This window comes from Papio anubis, chromosome 11 (genome assembly GCF_008728515.1).
Source record: "Papio anubis isolate 15944 chromosome 11, Panubis1.0, whole genome shotgun sequence".
Taxonomy (NCBI): domain Eukaryota; kingdom Metazoa; phylum Chordata; class Mammalia; order Primates; family Cercopithecidae; genus Papio; species Papio anubis.
Window position 1 is genome coordinate 71,704,389 of NC_044986.1, and position 15,836 is coordinate 71,720,224.

The following is a 15,836-nucleotide window of genomic DNA, read 5'->3' on the forward strand; positions in this document are numbered from 1 at the left end:
CACTGCAACCGCTGTCACTTGGGCTTAAGCAATTCTCCCACCTCAGCCTTCCGAGTAGCTAGGACTACATCTGTGCAGCACCATGCCCGGCTAATTTTTGTTTGCATCTTTATGTAGAGACGGGGTTTCACCATATTGCCCAGGCTGGTCTCAAACTCCTAAGCCCAAGCAATCCACCCAACTGCTGGGATTACAGGCGTGAGCCACCATGCCCAGCCTAATTTGGTTCTGATAAAGAATATGTTCATTCTTTTTTTCACTTTGAATTCAATGAGTCATTTTATTTTTGATCCTTCAGAGCAGCACTGTCCAATAGAAATATAATGCAAGCCGTGTATACAATTTTAAATTTTTTAGTAGGCACATTCAAAAGCGTAAAAAGAGCCAGGCATAGTGGCACATGCCTGTAATCCCAGCTACTTGTGAGGCTGAGGTGGAAGGATCACTAGAACCCAGAGTTCGAGTCCAGCCTGGGCAACATAGTGAGACTCTATCTCCAAAAAAAAAAAGAAAGAAAGAAAGAAAAAAAGAAAGAAAGAAAGAAAGAAAGAAAAGAAAACCTAAATTAAACAGGTGAAATTAATTTTAATAATACAAATTAAACAGGTGAAATTATTTTAACAATACATTTTACAAGGTTGAGCATGGTGGCTTACGCTTGTAATCCCAGCACTTTGGGAAGCCGAGGTGGGCAGATCACCTGAGATCAGGAGTTTGAGACCAGCCATGACTAACATGGAGAAATCCCATCTCTATTAAAAATAAAAAATTAGCCAGGCATGGTGACGCATGCCTGTAATCTCTGCTATGCGGGAGGCTGAGGCAGGAGAATCACCTGAACCAGGGAGGCAGAGGTTGCAGTGAGCCGAGATCATGCCATTGCTCTCCAGCCTGGGCAAACTCCATCTCAAAAACAAACAAATAAAGAAATAATACATTTTGCAAAATCTGTCCCAAATATTATTTCAACATGTAATCAATATGAAAAACTAGATATTTGACATCATTTTTTATTTCACACTGTGTCTTTGAAATCTGTAAGTATTTTATACTTACAGCACATTTCAGTTTGGACCAGCCATCTTTCAAGAGCTTAGCAGCCCCGCAGTGCTGGTGGCCCCCATGCTGGACAGCCCAGGTCTAGATCATTGAGAATGGGACAAGTCAGTGTGGTGATGGGACTATGGGACTATGGAGTGGGGACTTCCATTTGTCCTCCGCCCAGGCCTGACCTACCTTCTTCCCACCAGGAGGACCAATTTCCTCAGGTGTTTACAAACCTTCCCTCCTGCCCGCCTGGGTTGACCACAGTTCCTAAAGTCTAGGTGTGGGTGCCTTTGGAGGTTTCAGTGGCTCTCAAAGGAGTTTGCCGACAGCTGGCCTGGCCACATTTGCTGTGAAGCTGTCACTTTTGACTCTGATGACTGAGCTATGTGAGGACATTGTGTTTGGCGAGAAAGCCTAAGGGCCAAGGATATTTCTCTGAAATCGATACCTCTGTTTCTCTCCCTGGCTGTCAAAACACTGGGAAAGCTGCTGTCAGTCTTCTACTGGGGGGCTCTGAAGCACTTAGGACCCACAGCAGGGGCTATGGGTAGGGGTCCTCACCAAATTCTGCCTTTCCCAAGGGATGAATGCTTTACTCAAGCCTGTCAGTGATATCAGCAAATCGGTCAATTGTGTCTCTATTAGCACCTCTGTCTGCATGCCAAAACTTGTTTATTTTACAGATAGATGGCTGTTTCCTCTTCACGGCCTGTTAGTGCATCAAAGTGACACTGATGAGGATTGACAGGGTGATTGCTTGTGTGGGGGAGGCAGGAGAGCAGAGGAGTGAAGGACGTGCACTTTCAAACGTAAGGAATTGGGTTCAAATCCTGCCTCTCCCACTTACCTCTGAGCTTTTGCAAATTCCTTAACTTCTCCAAGCTCATCTCTCTTTACGCTGGGCATAACAGGAACAGTAACAGGATCCACCTCTACCGTTATGGTGCAGATTGAATAAGAAAATGCATATAAAGCTCTTGGCTTGTCCTAAGCAACCAATCTGTGCCAGTCACTCCTGTGCTTTTTCTTCCTTTCCCTCAACTCTGGTTCATTGTCTTAGCTCTGATTGGACTAAGAAATCCCTAAAGAGGATTAAATTGACAAACGAATGGGGGCTGAAATCTCCCCGTGGATTCAGCAGTTGACCCAGGTGAGGCCCTACTCTGTGTCCAGGCCCTGTTCTAGAAGCAGCCAGCAGGCCAGGGAGGCAGGAAATCGGGACCCGTCCAGGGTGAACTCACAGTCTGGTGAGGAAATGGACTCCTGAGCACAGGCTGGTGGCTCAGTGGATGTGGGCTGTGCTGGGGGTGCACACGGGGAAGGGCTGTCCCATAGAGCCGGGAGATTCCATAAAGACTGCTCGGAAGTGGCCAGTTTGGCACTGGATGGGAGTGTCCTCTGATAATGTGCTGGTCATCCATGAACCCAGTGGGCACTCAACAAGTCAAATACTTGTTGCACAGGAGTGATAGTATTCCAAACTGCCATGGGCCTTTTGTTCAGAGATAGACATTAGCCAATCCGTGATTCTTTGGTTTTTTGTTCGTTTGTTTTTAGAGACAGGGTCTCGCTCTGTTGCCCAGGATAAAGTGCAGTGCTGTGATCAGAGCTCATGGCAGCCCTGAACTCCTGGGCTCAAACAATCCTCCTGCCTTTGCCTCCCCAGGAGCTAGGACTACTGATGTGCACCCCATGCCTGGCTAAGTGGGTTTTTTTTGTTTTGTTTTGTTTTTCGTTTTTTGTTTTTTAATTTTTTGTAGAGACAGGGTCTCACTTTGTGGCCCAGGCTAGTCTTGAACTCCCGGCCTCAAGCAATCATCCCTCTCAGCTTCTCAAAATTATAGGTGTAATTTTCATTACACCTCCTGAGATTACAGGTGCGAGCCACCACACCCAGCCAACCCATGATAGTTTTGTCATGACAGGTACCTTGAGCCAACCCCAGTTAAATTTCAGGGGCTTTATCTTGAAGAGAAAAAAGATGATAATGTATAGGCTGGACTGAGTTCAGTTTTAGGAAGGGGTTGATTTTGATAAATTGTGCAGAGAATCCTGTACTGGTCGGGAACCGGCAAGGAACAGAATTCACCAGGGTTTCTTTAAAACAATAAAATATTAATGAAGGGACTACATATGGAGTGTGAACAGGGTTAAGGGAATAAACAAGGAATGCTGCAGCACCCAGGAAGTAGCAACAGTGGAAAGCCATGGGATACAGATGTGGCTGTACCCCAGCTTCAATCCAGCAGATAAAGACAACATTCTCGGGGACAGCAGAGCAACAAGGTGGAAGGAAGCTGGGTCCCTGCATGACCTTGTGGAGCCAAGTCACCTTACCAGTCTAGACTGCCCACCTACCTCTGTACAGTGACATGAGGGAGAAATAAGCAGCTGTCTGTGTAAGCCACTGTATTCTGGAGTCTCTGTTACAACAACTGGCCGGTGCCCTTATGCGTTGAAAGGCCAATGCAGCTGGAATAGGGTGAGACAGGGTATGAGTGTTAGCAGATGAGGGCCAAGATCCCATAGGGCCCTGTAGGCCAAGGTAAAGAGTTTGGAATTTATTCTAGGGAGCGATGCTTACACGCTCTGATTTGCATTTGAAAAAGAACATTCTGGTTTGTGGAGAATGGAATACAGCGAACAAAAGTAGAGGCTGGGACACTAGTGAGGAGGTTATTCTAGATGTCCAGGCAAGAGTTGCTAGTTGCCTTGGTCAAGGGTGGTAGCAGCAGAGGTTGTGAGACGTAAATCAGATTCTGGATATGTGTTGATGGTGGATTATAAAGGATTTTCTGATGATTTTGACTTTGAGGGGTTTGTATGTTCAAGAATAAATGAAATAATACACAGTGCTTAACACAGGCCCTAGCACATAACCATTGTTGTTTTAAGAAAGACTTTCTAATCCCGCTGCTGTAGCTTTTCCCACAAGACGCTGGTGGGTTGGGTTAGCAAAGCAACTCACTACTTCGGGGTCTGGACACAAGGTCTGGGACTGTCCCTGAGGCCAGTTTCAGGAGGGAAGGATGTCTTCGGGCATGACCCAGGAACCTGAGAGACCCTCATGGCTGCAGTTGGGCTTGAAACCAGTCAAAAACTCACTCCCTCTACCCATTCCTGTACAGCAAATAGTGACCCATTGCCTATCACGAGCTGAAAAGTACACTAGAATCTGAGTGAAAAGTACCAACAAGAGATGCTGTGCACTGCCTTCATGTTGCTGCTATTCTTTCCACTGGGATATGCAAAGAATGCGAGGTGTCTATTTTTCTTTGGCTCTTCTACCTTTCCCCACATGACCGGCCCCACCCTGCTGGGAACTGATGACATTTAAATTGCTAAATGATAATGCCACCGTCCCTTCGCAGTTAAAAGCTCAAGGGGGCCGAGTGCTGTGACTCATGTCTGTAACCTCAACACTTTGGGAAGCCAAAGTGGGAGGATCACTTGAGGCCAGGAGTTCAAGACCAATCTGGGCAACATCTCTACAAAAACAAAAAACAAACAAACAAACAAACAAACAAATATAAAAAGCCAGGCCGGGTGCAGTGGCTCACGCCTGTAATCCCAGCACTTTGGGAGGCTGAGATGGGAAGATCACGAGGTCAGGAGATCGAGACCATCCTGGCTAACACAGTGAAACCCCATCTCTACTAAAAGCCTAAAAATTAGCCAGGCTTGGTGGCCCGGGCCTATAGTCCAGCTACTAGGGAGGCTGAGGCAGGAGGAAATGGCATGAGCCGGGCGGAGCTTGCAGTGAGAAGAGATCACGCCACTGCACTCCAACCTGGGTGACAGATCGAAACTCCGTCTCAAAAAACCAAACAAAACAAAAAAAACCAGCCAGTTCTAGTGGTGCATGCCTGTAGTCCCAGCTACTCAGAAGACTGAGGTGGGTGGATCACTTGAGCCCAGAAGGTTGAAGTTGCAGTGAGCAGTGAACGCACCACTGCACTCCAGCCTGGGTAGCAATGAGACCCTGTCTTAACAACAGCAACAAACAAACAAACAACACCTCAAGCACTTCAAATTCCCTTCTCCTGCCCAAGATGTATTATGGATGACATCAAGGTTTATTGCAAGAAGCAAGGTGGTAAGAAGGCCTTGATGCTGTGGGCACCTTGAGTCTGACTGTCGCACACCTATGTTGGTGCAAAATGATCTTCTAGAAGCCTGAGTAAAGAGCAAAGTCCCCCTCTTTCAGTGTCTTCCTAGTTCTATATGGCACCCCCACCTACATTTGGGACACTGTCTTAGAGAAAGGAGGTCACCCTTCATAGACCTCTGTCGCTGCCCCTCCTCACCTCCTATCTTCTTCAAGCATCCTCTTTCTTTTCCTTTCTTACCAGAATATCTTCTCCTCTTGGCCTCCTCCTACTGGATGTGGTCTTCCTTTCCCATTTTTCTGAGACAATAATGACAAAATGAGTTCCAGGTAGGGTTGAAAGATTTACAAATAAATGGGTTTTTGTTTTTCGTTTTTCGAGATAGGGTCTTGCTCTGTCACCCAGGCTGGAATGCAGTGACATGATTGTGGGCGGCAAGTCACCCAGGTGCCGAGGCAAAAGATCGAGGGCACGAGCTGTTCCAGTATAATAAAATATATAAAATAAAAATAGTTATACTAGATGTCCATAATAGATATGATTATATATGAATACATTAATCATTAGTTTGTAGCAATTACTCTTTATTCCAATATTATAATAATCCTTGCTCTACAATTGTAACCTAGGAAGGGCCAGGCCATACAGGGATAGGAGCTGAGGGGACATAGTGAGAAGTGACCAGAAGACAAGTGTGAGCCCTCTGTCACGCCTGGACAGGGCCACTAGAGGGCTCCTTGGTCTAGTGGTAATGCCAGCATCTGGGAGGACGCCTGTTGCCAAGCAGACGGTGGTCTAGCGGTAGCGTCAGTGTCAAGGAAAAACACCCGCTACTTAGCGGACCGGGAAAGGGAGTCTCCCTCTCCCTGGGGGAGTTTAGAGAAGACTCTACTCCACCTCTTGTGGAAGGCCTGACATCAGGCCCGCCAGCAGTTATCCGGAGGCCTGACCATCTCCCTGTGATGCTGTGCTTCGGTGGTCACGCTCCTAGTCCGCCTTCATGTTCCATCCTATACACCTGGCTCTCCCTTTTAGATAACAGTAGCAAATTAGTGAAAGTACTAAAAGTCTCTGATAGGCAGAAATAATGGTGTAAGCTGTCTCTCTCTCTCTCCTCTCTTTCTCTCTGCCTCGGCTGCCAGGCAGGGAGGGGCCCCCTGTCCAGTGGACACGTGGCCCACGTGACCTTACCTATTATTGGAGATGGCTCACACTCCTTGCCCTGCCCCTTTGTCTTGTGTCCAGTGAATGTCAGCGCAGCCTGGCGTTCAGAGCCACTACTGGTCTCTGCGTCTTGGTGGTAGTGGTCCCCCGGGCCCAGCTGTCTTTTCTTTTATCTCTTTGTCTTGTGTCTTTATTTCTACAATCTCTTGTCTCTGCACACGGGGAGAAAAACCCACCAACCCTGTGGGGCTGGACCCTACACATGATCACAGCTGACGGCAGCCTTGACCTCTCAGGCTCAAGCAATCCTCCCACCTCAGCCTCCTGAGTACCTGGGACTACAGGCATGTGCCACCACACCTGGCTACTTTTTTCCTTTATTTTTTGTAAAGATGGGGGTCTTACTTTGTTGCCCAGGCTGGTCTTGAACTCCTAGTCTCAAGTGATCCTCCCGCCTCGGTCTCCCAAAGTGCTAGGATTACAGGCATGAGCCACTGCACCGGCCTACAAATACATTTTTAATGTAAGTTGTCCCATGCTTCTTTGGGACATATTTATGTTAAAAATTATCTGTTGCTTATCTGAAACTCGAATTTAACTGGGTGTCCTGTATTTTATCTGGCAACCCTACTTCTAGAGAACTTAATTGTCAGGGAGAGGAATGAAAAGCACAGCCATTCAGTATTTTCAAAATATTATGCTTGATACAGGGCTTACCGCCTGCTGGCCTCTTGGCTGGACAGACTTAGACAGGCTTCAGAAAGAAGATTTCCCCCTACCGTCCCCCCTAGCATGGGCTATTCTCAGTTCCTTAGAGGAGCCCACTATGTCTGTTGTGTGTGAGGAGGGTGGGGTTGTGGGGGAGGATGGAGGAATCAACTCTGGCTTTCTGCCCTTCCTCCCCTAATCACACCAGGCAGAGTTCCCTGGGTTGTGGGTAGCCCCATCCTGTAGGCAAAGCAATTGCTTACCTAGGATTTTATAAGGACATTTTTATTGAGCTATAATTGAAAAAAAATTCCAAGACACTCCAGATTTTTCTCATAAGCCTGCTTCAGGCATGCATGCATGTGTGTGTGTGTGTGTGTGTGCATGTATGAACATGCATATACTTTGGCCAGACCACACCAGAGTCTTTGTTGAAAAAGTGAGGAGGTTTCATGGAAGGCATTTTACTTTTCTCTCCTTTTCTCTAAATTAAGGATCAGAATAAAGATCAGTAGGGATTCTGGAGAGCCTGCAAGAATCTTGTCATTAAACAAATACTGTAGTAGTTGGAGAATCTGAGTGTTACGTAGGAGGGCTGCGCTGGTCATGACAGCCTAATATCCTAATGGAAGTTGACAACCATAGTTAGGAAATCTATAACAGAATGCAGAGCCTGTTATCTCTGTGAAACTGCTTGGCAAAAGTTTGTAAATCATATACATATATTTAAAAGAATGTGAAGTAAAGCCAGATGAGGGTCTTTTAGAAACTGGCTGACTGTAATGGCCCTGTTATGTCCTCCTGCCTCACCCACGCACCTCCCCGCTACTGCTGTTCTGAGAAGCTGCAGGAAAAGACAACCTCTCTTGGGGTCTGTGTGACGAGCCCTCCCACTGCCCACTCAGGAATTGGAGATACAGGTCTTCCTTCTGTGCCCTTGGTTGTCTCAGCAGAAGGAGAGATGCTCAAGCTTGTACTGAGCACCTACTATGTGCCAGGCACTGAGTTGCTTCATTATTTCCACCGTCCCAGCAGGGCTGTGCAAGGCTGTTAATCCTGCTCACTTTGACACTTGAGGAACCTGAGGCTCAGAGGAGTTCAATATCTCCTCAGGCTCACACAGCTGGTCACATGATGGTTGCAGCTCCTGGTCGCAGCTCCTAGTCTCAGGAGGAGTCGCAGTGAAAACCCAAGTCCACCCGCATCCAAGGCCTGGTTCCTACCTTTCAGTTCCTGCCCCAGGCAGTGGTGCAGCTTGGTGGTGGCGGTGTGCAGGTGGCGGAGTGTATTACGATCTCCTTGCTGAAGACATGTCTCTGCTTTTCAAGAGGGACAACGCTGGATGGAGAGTGAGTGAGATCGGGCCACATACCTCTGTGTGGTGACCATTTCTGGGACAGACCTGGATCCATTGACCTGCCGTCCTCCCAAAGGTGCTCCCTGTCTTCAGGTGGTGCCCATGGTCTGATCAAGTTTCAATAAGTGAATGATGAAGTTCTTTCAGATGCCACAAGGTGGACCCCTACTCAGGTGACCTCAAAGATTCATGAGTAACACATTTAAGAGCAAGGACTCTGCTGGGCAATGGGAGTGCCTCCTGGCATGGCCCGTGGCTCCCTGGCCGGCTCTGCATGGGTTCTCAAGTGCAGACTGCTCTGCCTCCCAGCACTCTAGTTACGGGGACTCGGCTCTCCTCTGCTTTGCCTCTGAGGTTCCTGTGGCTGCAGCTGCCTGCCTCTGGTTCTTGGTGACTTCTTTCTGCTGCCTTCCTGGCTCCTGCTTCCTGATCTCTCTCTGCAGGCCCCTCCCCACCCAACCTGCCATCTCTGACTCCATCTCCCATTCAAACTCTCCCAGAGAGTGCCTCATTGGGTGGGCAATCCCCCATCCTGTCAATGGCAGCTTTTACATGAAAGGGCTTCACAGGTCTCTGGCTACCTGTGGGTCAGGAGACAGAATGGTTAAGAATAGGTTTGGGGTAAGTAACGGAGACTTGAAAAATGGTGGCTTAAACCAGATAATCATTTCTCTCTCGTTTGGAGGGTAGAGGCGGTCCAGGATGAGCAGGGAGCCCCGCACTCACATTCATACTCCAGACAGCACCATGGAGGTTTTTTTTGTTTGTTTTTGTTTTTTTGAGATGGAGTCTCCCTCTGTCGCCCAGGCTGGAGTACGGTGGCACCATCTCAGTTTACTGCAACCTCCCCCTCCAGGGTTCAAACAATTCTTCTGCCTCAGACTCCCTAGTAGCTGGGACTACAGGCACCCACTACCATGGCCGGCTAATTTTTGTGCTTTTAGTGAAGACAGGGTTTCATCATGTTGGCCAGGCTGGTCTTGAACTCCTGACCTCAGGTGATCTACCCGCCTCGGCCTAGACTTTCCCTTTTAAAGAGACTTTTCAGAAGTTCCGCACAAGAATTCCACTTACATCTCATCGGCCAGAATGTAGTCACTTGGTCACACCTGCAAGGAGACTGGGAGATGTTCTACTTTAGCTGGGTTCACGGCCACCCAGCTAACACTCAAGGCTCTTTGCCAAAGTAAAGGGGAGAATGAATATTGGGAGGCAAGTAGAAGTCGTTACCCAGCTCCAGACAAAGATTCTTGGCTTGACCAACTTCAGTCAGGCTCCCTAACCTTCTCCTAGGCCCATCTGTGCACTTCCTGGTAAAATCAAGTTTTAGCAACAACCCCGCTAAGTCCGTTTATCAGGAACTCCTCCCTGCCCCTGCTCCCCTGCATATCTGATCATATCTCCTCATCCACCCTTCTTCAGGTGATATCCAGCCATCCTGGCCTGTTTTCAGCAAAAATCCTGTTAGGCTGGTTTAGCCAATAGCCTCTTAGTCCTGATATTTCCTCTTGGTAATTTTCCTTCCACTAATTCTACCCCTCTCATTGTCTATAAATTCCCGCTTGCCCATGCTATATTCAGAGTTGAGTCCAATCTCTTCCCGCTGCAAAATCCCACTGCCGTGGTCCCCACACCCATCTCACTGGTCCTGAAGTCTTCCTTTCTGTGCTTTAAAAAGCATCACTAATTTTTTTTTTCTTTTAACAGGGCCCATCCTGATGCAGCCATCTCTGGCTGGGACAACAGATCCACCCTGTAAAGAGTTTGTGAGGCCAGGAATCCCTCAGAAAGGGGTGCTGGCACGGTGGGTGCCTTGCACAGGCTGGACAGAGTGCTCATTCATATTCATGTGGCATGGCTGAGAAGGAACCGGAAGAGCCCCTTCATCCCACTCCCAAGCTTCCCCCTTAGTACTGCTGCCTGCAAGTTCATCACTCAAGTGAAGCGATGCCTTCTCCAGCACTCCTTTTAGAGTGTGCCCCTGATCCTGGGCCCTCCCTCACAATCACTATCGAAGTCAGGATGGTCCTAGCAATCACTATCACTAAGCTGCAGCCCACAAGCCTAGTCTGATGGGGTCCTAATCATGGGTCCCAGGAGCCCCATCACAGGCTCAGAGAGTCCAGGAGGCAAAGCCCGAACACCTGCACAGGTGTGAAAGGGGAAGGGTTCTGAGGAGGGAGCGGGAGGGTGGGGGTGGGGGAAGAATGGGCTGATGGAAGGCTCTGAAGTAGCAGCCGGAGTGCAGAAAATCTCAGAGGAGGGGAAATGCTAGCAGCTCCCAAGGAGAGAGACCATGCTGACCTGACATCATAGGCTCAGGAAGCACAGATGAGGAGGTAAATGCAGACACCTGGGGGAATGAGCTGAGAAAAGCAGAGTGATCTGAGGCAAAGGAGAATAATGGTGGCGGTTCCTCCTGCTTGGTAGGGAGGGCAGTACCTGGGGAGGACATCATGGGGTGGGCCAGTTCCCCTTGAGTTTTCCGCAACCAAGTTTCCCCTAAGGCCTCCCTGGCTACAGAGTCCACACTGCAGCTGGCCTCCCCACCCCGGGGCAGAAAGCAGAGGAGTCAGCCATCAAGGCCTGGCTCTGAGCTAGAGGCCAGCAGAACCCCCAGGAGGCCTTGCCGAGGGCAGGAAGGAGGTCTCCGGACTCTCAGCAGAAGTTTATTGCCCTGGGAGGAAGGTAGGGTAGCTGGAGCTTAGGAAAGAGCTGGGGGTATGGATGAGGAGCAAGGAAAGTTTTTATTTCTGGTAGCCTCTCCACCCTCCCCATCTCAAGGCCTTTGCCACCAATATCCCCCTTGGGCCCCTAACATCTTTCCTGGTCTCCAGTGGGGCTCTATTGCCATCTTCATTCCTCTGGAGAATCTGCATGCACTCAGCACGGGAAGATGCATGTGGTCACCCTGTCCCTTCATCACACACATGCTCCTCTGGAGGCTAATGAAGTGGCTACAAGCCAGGGCTGCTGGTCAGACCTGGCTCTGCCCCTGTGCTGGTTACCCACTGATGTATAACAAACTACCCCCAAAACCTAGTGAATCCAAACAAGAACATTCTCTGATACCTCATTTTCGGTCAGTAATTCAGGAGGGTTCAGTAAACAATTTTGCTGTTCCGTGTGGCATTGACAGAGGTCACTCTGTGGTATTTCACTGGCAGATGTGCTGGTCTGGAGTGACCAAGAAAGGGTCACTCAAATGTCTAATGTCTGGGCTCAGTGAGGCTGTCAACCAGTTGGCCTACCCATGACCACTCCAGCATGGCAGAGTGGGGCACAGGCCGGCTTCTCACAGGGTGGCTCAGGATTCCCAGAGAGCATATTGCAAGTGACCCAGGCAGAAGATGCAAAGTGTCTTATGACAGCCTCAGAAGCCCCAGAATGCCACTTCCGCTGAATTCACCCGGCCAGCAAGTCACTAAGGCCAATCTAGAATGGAGGCTCAGGAAGTGTTTAAGAACACAGGTTTACTGACCGAGTTGGTCGTATGATTCTACCCTGCTAGCTAAGTGACCCAAGAGGTTTACTTAAGCTCTTTAAGCCTCAGTTTTCTTATCTGTAGAAAGGGAATAACAACAATATCTACCTCTTAGGGTTTATGAGAGTTTAATTATATATACATATATATAATTTCTAAATTAATACAAATGTAAAAATTATAAATACATATACATTACACGTGTGTATGTGTATGTACATATTTTGGTTTTTTTGGTATTTAGTTTTTATTTCATAATCATAAACTTAACTCAACTCTGCAATCCAGCTAGGCATGGAAGGGAACAAGGAAAACACGTAACCCAAAGGGAACTGCAGCGAGAGCGCAAAGACGATAGGATACTGTAAGCAAATGGGGTAGTGGGTGCTCTCCTGAGCTACGGAAAGAATGGTCCGGTGGTGAAGATAAAGCACAAGTCAAACTTATTAGAGCTGTCCACAGTCAGCACTGCTGATCCTCTTGCTGGTCCTGCCATTCCTGGACCCTCCATGGCCTCCACAATATTCATGCCTTCTTTCACCTTGCCAAGGGCCACACACTCGCCATCCAACCACTCAGTCTTGGCAGTGCAGATGAAAAACTGGGAACCGTTTATGTTGGGTCCAGCATTTGCCATGGACAAGATGCCAGGACCTGTCTGCTTTAGGATGAAGTTCTCGTCATCAAATTTCTCCCCGTAGATGGACTCGCCACCAGTGCCATTATGGCGTATGAAGTCACCACTCTGACACATAAACCCTGCAATAATTCTGTGAAAGCAGGAACCCTTGCAACCAAATCCTTTCTTTCCAGTGCTCAGAGCACAAAAGTTTTCTGCTGTCTTTGGAAATTTGTCTGCAAACAACTCGAAGGAGACACAGCCTAAGGGCTCGCGGCGATGTCGAAGAACACGGTGGGGTTGACCGTGGCTGATGGTACAGGGCTCCTGGCAGTGGCGGTGGCATCTGCAAAGCCTGTTTTTGTGTTTTTTAATGCCCGCTGTAGAAAGCTCATGATCACCAATATCTGCAGTTTCCTCTTCTTTTTAGGCACCACCCTAGACTATTTCCCAGCTTCCCCTGCATTTAGGTGTGGCCATGTGACTGGTTCTGGCCCATGGAACTTGAGGGGGAGTGGTAGACCTGGCCTCCATTCCTCCATGCTCACTCTCCTAGCCCTCCATCAACCTGTGTTGTGAATAAAAAATAAAGCATGACCTGGCCAGGCGCAGTGGCTCATGCCTGTCATCCCAGCACTTTGGGAAGCCAAAGCGGGAGGATCACTTGAGCCCAAGAGTTTGGCACCAGTGTGGTAACATAGGGAGACCCTGTCTCTACAAAAAATCAGCCGCTCATGGTGGCATGTGCCTGTGGTCCCAACTACTCAGGAGGCTGAGGTGGGAGGACCCCTGAGCCCAGAAAGTCGAGGCTGCAGTGAGCTGTGATCGTACCACTACACCCCAGTCTGGGCAACAGAGTGATACGCTATCTCAAAAATAAAAATATTAATCAATAAATAAAAGTATTGTTGAATTTAAGTCAATGAGGTTTTGGGGCTGTCCGAGCCATTGGCCTAGGCTGACTGACTAAGGCACGGGTAGATAATAAAGTTCTCAACCACTGCTAGCTGCTGTTCAGGCCTAATCTCCCTGTTCCTGTGTTCTCACCCATAAAATGGTATTCACACGACCCACCCTACAGGATCGTGAAGAGTGAAAGAAATGATGGAGAGTATGACTCACTGGCTTAGCTTCTCTTCAACACGGTCATTTTATCTAAATACTACCAACTGAGTCATCATTACCTTTTTTCTTAAGCAAGATTATTTGTAATATAGCCTCTTTAAAGTTTTACTTTTATTTATTTATTTTTTGGAGACCGAGTCTCGCTCTGTCACCCAGGCTGAAATACAGTGGCGCAATCTTGGTTCACTGCAGCCTCTGCCTCCCAGGTTCAAGCAATTCTTGTGTCTCAGCCTCCCAAGTAGCTGGAACTACAGATATGCGCCACCACGCCCCGCTAATTTTTGTATTTTTAGTAGAGAGAGGGTTTCACCATGTTGGCCAGGCTGGTCTCCAACTCTTGACCTCAAGTGATCCATCTGCCTCAGCCTCCCAAAGTGCTGGGATTACAGGCGTGAGCCACCGCGCCCAGCCCAGAATACTTCCTAAACTCCATTTGACTTGATGGTTTCCAAACCTAAATATAGAGTAGGATGTTCCTAATTTAGAAGTTAGTAGATTTATTTATTTTTAATTTTTAAGGTAATGAAGTATTTTTTAAAATATAAAAAATCATGTAATAAACACCTATATTCCCATAACTCCATAAATATGGTCAAATCTTAACATTTTGCTGTATTTGATATGTGATTTTTTTTTCTTTTCTTTTTTGGAGACAGGGTCCCACTCTGTCACCCAGGCTGGATGCAGTGGTGCAATCACAGCTTGGCTCACTGTAGCCTATACCTCCTGGGCTCTGATTCGTGTGTTTTCAAAAGACATAAAACATTATGGATGAAATCTGGAAAAAAAATTGTTTCTAAAGAACTTGGCACAGTGCTGGCATATGCAAAACAGTTGGTAATTGTCAGCTAATTTTTTTATTTTTGAAATAATTTTAGATTTACAGCAGACTTACAAAGATAGCAAGAGACATTTCTTGTATGTCCACTCAGCTTTCTCTGATATTAGCTTCTTACATAACCTTGCTACATTTATCAAAGAAAATAACATTCCTATAACACTATTAACTAAACCACAAACTTTATTCAGATTTCACCAGTTTTTCCACTTACGTCCTTTTTCTGTTCCAGGATCCAATCCAAGGCCAGGTGCGGTGGCTCACTCCTGTAATCTCAGCACTTTGGGAGGCTGAGGCAGGCAGTTCATTTGAGGTCAGGAATTAGAGACCAGCCTGACCAACATGGTGAAACCCCGTCTCTACTAAAAAATAATAATAATAAATAAATAAATAAAAAATATGCCAGGCACAGTGGCTCACACCTGTAATCCCAGCACTTTGGGAGGCCAAGGTGGGCGGATCACCTGAGGTCAGGAGTTCAAGACCAGCCCAGCCAACATGGTGAAACCCTGTTCCTATTAAAAATACAAAAAATAGCTGGGCGCAGTGGCTCAAGCCTGTAATCCCAGCACTTTGGGAGGCCGAGATGGGCGGATCACGAGGTCAGGAGATCGAGACCATCCTGGCTAACACAGTGAAACCCTGTCTCTACTAAAAAATACAAAAAACTAGCCGTGCGAGGTGGCGGGCGGCTGTAGTCCCAGCTACTCGGGAGGCTGAGGCAGAAGAATGGCGTAAACCTGGGAGGCAGAACTTGCAGTGAGCTGAGATCCGGCCGCTGCACTCCAGCCTGGGCGACAGAGTGAGACTCTGTCTCAAAAAAAAAAAAGAAAAAAAAATACAAAAAACAGCCAGGCGTGATGGCAGGCACCTGTAATCCCAGATACTCAGAAGGCTGAGGCAGGAGAATCACTTGAAGCTGGGAGGTGGAAGTTGCAGTGAGCTGAGATTGTGCCACTGCACTCCAGTCTGGGTGACAGAGTGAGACTCCGTCTCAAAACAAAAGCAAACAAACAAACAAACAAAAACCCCAGGATCCAATCCAGGACACCGTCTTGCCTTTAAGTCAGCTAATTTTTACTCATTCATCCATTCATTCAATGCACTGAGAATGCTGCCAGCTTTCAGTCCAAGACTGGCGCGCCAGTACTATGTGCTGTGATGATGATTGATCACAGCTATCATTTATCTATGTATTTTATTATTTTTATAAATGAGATGAGGTCTTGCCATGTTGCCCAAGCTGGTCTCGAACTCTTGGGCTCAGGTGATCCTCCTGCCTTGGCCTCCCAAAGTGCTGGGATTACAGGCGTGAAGCACTGCACCTGGCCACAGCTGCCATTTCTGGGAACTCACCACATATTGTGCAAAGCACTTTCTATATG

The 15,836-nt window shown here is 47.7% G+C and overlaps 1 pseudogene; it reads right to left on the bottom strand.

Moving 5' to 3' along the window:
- Positions 1-12,096: 12,096 nt before the first annotated feature.
- On the bottom strand, positions 12,097-13,145 carry LOC101012991 (annotated as a pseudogene).
- Between the last annotated feature and the right edge of the window lie 2,691 nt (positions 13,146-15,836).